Source organism: Rhinopithecus bieti, unplaced genomic scaffold (assembly GCF_001698545.2).
Source record: "Rhinopithecus bieti isolate Rb0 unplaced genomic scaffold, ASM169854v2 scaffold_14009, whole genome shotgun sequence".
In the NCBI taxonomy this organism is placed as follows: Eukaryota; Metazoa; Chordata; class Mammalia; order Primates; family Cercopithecidae; genus Rhinopithecus; species Rhinopithecus bieti.
Genome location: NW_016808040.1, coordinates 1,183,710 through 1,189,129, shown reverse-complemented (window position 1 = coordinate 1,189,129; position 5,420 = coordinate 1,183,710).

The following is a 5,420-nucleotide window of genomic DNA, read 5'->3' as shown; positions in this document are numbered from 1 at the left end:
CCCCAATTTTCCTTTTTTTTTTTTTTTTTTTTTTTTTTTTTTTTTTTTCCTATTTATTAACTGTCCTTATTGTTTATTTTTCATCTTATTTTTTTTATGTTAATTGTTTATGTAGTGGTGTCACAAAGCCTGGAATGGAATTGACAGATTTTAGTTTTGCTCCTATTATACACTATGTGCTCCACAGACAGCAGTGGATTTAATGCTCACAACTCCTTAGTGAGATGCATTTTATTGTCCCACTTAATAAGATGAGAAACGTGAGACTTAGAAAGGGTTTTACCTAGGTTGTTGAAACTAAAACCGCGGGGATTCGTTTTGTATTTTGTTTTAGGAGAACCCAGAATTTGCTACACACTGAATACAAAATGAAACCATCTAAGTGGGGACCCAGAGAGCTCCTTTTATTCCACTCTAGGTGCCCCAAACTATCCCAACCTACCCCAGTAAAAACATTTCCCCAGTCCTGCAGTTTTAGGAATGAATGCATAAAAATAACAAAAGGTGGCAGTGGGTGAGGCTGTATGATAGATAAGAAGCCTGTGCGGTGAGTCAAGGCTATTGTCATCTCGAAGCTAGTGCACTTGCTGTATTTTCTATCTCCTTTGGTTTTCATGGCCCCTACCATTGTTAGTTCCTCTAGTTAGAATTTGTGTGAGCAGTCGAATTTGACAGGTGATGATCATCTGGGTTACAGAAAGGAAGCACGTGAAAGGGTTTGCTATAATGACAAGAAATTACAGAGCTGCAATATTCAGTGTGATGCAGCACAAAATCCTCTCCCTGAGAGCTGAAACTGTGTATCAAGCCAAAGCAGTGTTGGTCTGTATGGAGCGGTCACCGGCTACCTTTACTGATAACGTTGCTAGGATATGAAACTCCAAATGCACTGTTAGTGTGAAAGTGGGATTTTTATATTTGGAAAAAAAAAAAAAAAAAACAGGTGGGGGGGGAGAAAGGAATAATAAGGAAAAAAGAAAGAAAAGAAAAGTCAGGAAAACAGTCAGTCCCTGGTGCTTTTCCTGGGCATTAGAGGCACAGGGATGACATCACCAGCAGCCTATCAGGGCTCTCCAGCTTTGTTCAGGTTCTGAAGCCATGTCATCATCGCTGATGTAGCCCAGAAATGAAAATAGAACCATCTCTAAATATACAACAATGAGAGTCAAGCACTGCTTTAAAAGGATGAGAGAACCAAGAAAAACTCCTTAAATCCTTAAATCATAGAGTCTTCCTTTCATAAAGAAACGAGAATTTGCCTTCTGGAGCCACTAACCCTGGTATTTATTTTAGTCTGCTTGAGACTTTACAAACTGGCAGTTAAAGCTAATTAAAACATGACCGACACCAACACCCAGTCATTTCAATTTTCTCCCGGATGTGGGACAGAGGCAGGTAGACTCTTCCCTAACAGGCAGCAGCGGAATGATGGCCACAGTGTCAAAGGGACAGTTTGTCTGGTTTGGATATGCAGGACAAAGGACTCCCCAGCAAGGTGGGCACGTGGCTGTCATTGTTAGTACGTTTCACTTAGCTAAAAGCACAGTTTACGGTTGCAGAAGTTTGATTGATCTGTTGATAAACACTAATGTTTTCCAGTTGACAATTTCTCCATGTTAATTTCTTTAACGCTGGCAGACCTGCCTGGCAGGGACCTATAAATAGTATCAGTGTCATCATCCTTTTTAAGTTATTAATGAGCCATTGTGTTTCAAGGGGCTGGGATTTGGGGACAGGTTGTGCTTGACTGCAGTTTCTGACATTGATACGTTAGCATTTGGAACTTGGTTGAGATGAGGACATATTTTTTTAAAAAATTACAGCAGTGGCCAAATGCATCCACAGTAAAAGAGAGTTGTTGATAATTAGTGACTAATTAAACTTTGGAGAGAGGAATAAAGTGCCAAGCACCTCCGTGAAGCATGTCCTTGATGCCGAGGCATTAGTACTGTCCCCACCTCAATTGCAGCTGCCCTTAGCTTTCTTTGCTCCCTCTCTCTATACATACCCTGTTATCACTAAGATAAATGAATGCCTGACTCTGGAAATCAGCTTCGGCCCAGACTGTTCTGTCTGCCAACTGGTGACAGGGGACCAGAGCAGACTTCTCCAATTAGCAGGTTCCCCATCAGGCAGCTGGATGCACTGTATGTATGTTTGTGGACAGTGCATTGCGGCAGCTCAGCCTCTGACTGAGGTCTCCTGAACTGATAAAGATGAGCCTAAAAGCAAGACAGACAAATGGGTAAAGTAGCACACCTTTTGAAGACATTCTCTCAGTCCAACTCTCCCCCAGCTTGAAGGTGATTCAAATGAACACCAAAGGCATCATACAATAATGATGATAGTGATGACTGATATCATGCCATCAGCACTCCTAAGTGGGTGCATAGCTTCTAAATGAGCATCAATATGAATGGGACTCCTGCCCACCTGCTGGGTTTGTTATAACAACTCAGGTATTTCTCTAATCTTGAGTTCTCACACTGCACAGAGATGACTAAGACCAGGGTTTTCTGGGCCAGGATTTTCTATTTAGATGTTTGTCCTTCTTGTCATTCTGTTTACCTTTACTTTTATTACAATAACTAATTCCTCATTACATTTAACTATTTCCTTCAGGAGCTGTTTTTGGATTCCTGACTCACGACTCTATCAGAATACATCACTATTCTGATGTCAAAAGTTTCTATATGTATTTTCATAAAACAATAATTTAGTAAATATGTTTTCATGCAATGTATCACATTCAGAAAATCTTTCTCAGGTAGGCTAATTTTAAGAAATGCAATTTTAAGCATACCAAGGCTAATGGTCTGGTATGTTAACCCCAATATATGAGGTCTGACAACTTGGGAGCATAGAAATACAGAAAACGCCTTAAACGTTTACTGTCCACTAAGGACATTTAGCTCAGCTGAACCAAAAAACAAAAACAATACAAAAAACAAACAAACAAAAAGACAGGCTTTCAGTTTCTCTGCTGGGTCTACCTATTTCTATTCCTTAGTAAGAGATCTCAGAAAGATAACTTAGGACAAAAGGCAAAGCCGATAAACCATTTTTTTTTTCCATAATAAGCTAATTGTCTATGACTCAAAGAACATTATAGAAAATTTGAATTGGTACCTTTCTGCAAATCAATAACTTCCTGTACATAATTATTAGTTATAAACTGGCAACAAAGAAACAAATGTCTGATTTCAATAATCTTAGTTATATTTAGAAACATTGCAACATATTTTTGAAAATTAAGGTCACTAATCTGCTCACCGTTATAATGAGAAATGGTTTCATGATACTGAAATTTGTTTCCTTATGTCAGAAGATAATTTGAGATATTTAAGGGATAAGTTCAAATTAGTAGATTCAATCATCACGTAACAGAAGGCTTGATCAAAGTTGAGGTATGATTATAAGACAATAGCAGTTTGGAAAAGGAGGGGAAGTTAAGGGAGAGAAAATGTGTTCATTTTCTTTGGGTGGATTCTAAGGTGGCTGAAAAGGCAACTCAAAAATGAAAATTACCAGACTGGTGACAGAGTTACTGGAACACTTACATGTCCTCCCTTAGAAACTAGTGAAGAGGACACATACTCCGGTGAGCTTGTTTAAAGGAAAACAAGAAATATTATCAGATAGTCACTGTTCATTCCTTTCACCCCACTACCAGGCAGTCCACCAATGCAACCACTGGCAGCTAAGAGGCAATGGGGGTGACTGAAGAAATTGTGTGAAAATAAAGAAGAGTCAGGGTTATATTAACTCAGTCCAAAAAACCCTGTCGAATAACACAGTTTCCTATAGGAATTTCATAAAATCCCAGAAAAGTTGGGGAAAAGAAAGAGCATGTTGCCGTAAGTAGAGTGACAAAGAACAACGTGGAAAATGAACGTTAGGCAAAGCATGTGACTGAGAATCCAGAGACATGGTGACTTAACAAAATCATATTTAGTGCACTTTCTTGTGCTTATCTTCAAAATGAGAGATATTGAACTTGATAATCTCTATTAGCATTGATGGCCTTGATATTGCATTATTTTGTGTTTTACTAAGTTGTGTGTACATCTTTGTGTCTACATGTACATGTTTTTGTATATAACAATCTAAATTGCACCATATATACATACATATGCAAATATATAATATATACATGTATATTTTATATAGATAGATATACACATGTATATATTATGTATTTTTCTGTGGATATATATTAAAAATGCATGGCTAATCTGGTAGAATATTCTCTCTCTAAAATCTTGGTATGGCCACCCAGTCATAGCAGCCATCTTCCTCTTCATTATTGTAGTATTAATATGTCTTAAGACAATCTCCAAAGGAAGCTCATATATTCAATTGCAGAATACATTTTTCCACCTCCAAATTCTTTCAAAATTTTATTCAAATATCTTTTCTCAGATGTGGAATAACTAAGGACAATTTTAGATGATTGAAACAAGCAAGGAAAAAATATGTTTTAGGTAGTTTTAGTCTATCACTGCAAATTCTGTGACTCGAGGTAACATTATTAGTGAAACAGAACTTAGGTGTTTTTTTGGTGAGGGGGGTTTGTTCAGTAGTAATCTCTCTTGGCCTTGATTTAAGGAAGACTTCTCTTTTGCTCAACGAAGTAGCAAAGAGTGTTATACAAAGGCTTTGATGTTTCCCACTGTCTTCCCTGAAGCACTCACCAGCAACTTAAAGTCAACAATCATCATACTCTTGGTACTGGAGATAGCAGATGAATATTTTTTCCCTAGCAGTTTAATTTTGGGATAAAAAGGGATAAGTTCCAGAAAATAAATGTCACCAGGGTCTTGAATTTCGTCTTGTTATACATGCTCTCTGGATGTAGGCTTTGATCATCATTCATTCAGGCTATTTTTTTTTTTCTACCAGGTTTTTGAAAAGATGTGTCATGCATGCCTGAGCTAACAAAACATATCTGTGTTTTCTAGTACCTATAGTGCTTGCTGTCCCAATGTTCTTTGCTCACTGTGTTCAATAGCCATCACACAGGCTACATTTCAGGGTGAGCAGAACATAAGGCCTCCAACATAGGCCTCCTTGTCCATGAGAGCAGGAATCTTCTGTTTCCTCCTTGCAGCGGGGATACAGTTCACAGATCTTTCCTCAACAATAAAGTCATTGCATAGTCATCTCATTCTCCTCTTCCCTAAAATACCACTAACACATGAACCTTTTACTTCAGATGTTTACTGTTCTGTCCTACAGACCATTTATAAGTTGACAATGACAAACAGTGGCTCTTGATGCATCGAATAGAACAATGATTACATCATCAAAGAATTATGCAGTTATAGTCATGTAACTGCCCTGATTGAAGTAGAAGCAGTTTGTAGCAGAGAGCTTAGAACAGTTGTTCCATAAATGTTAAGTAACATCCATATACATAT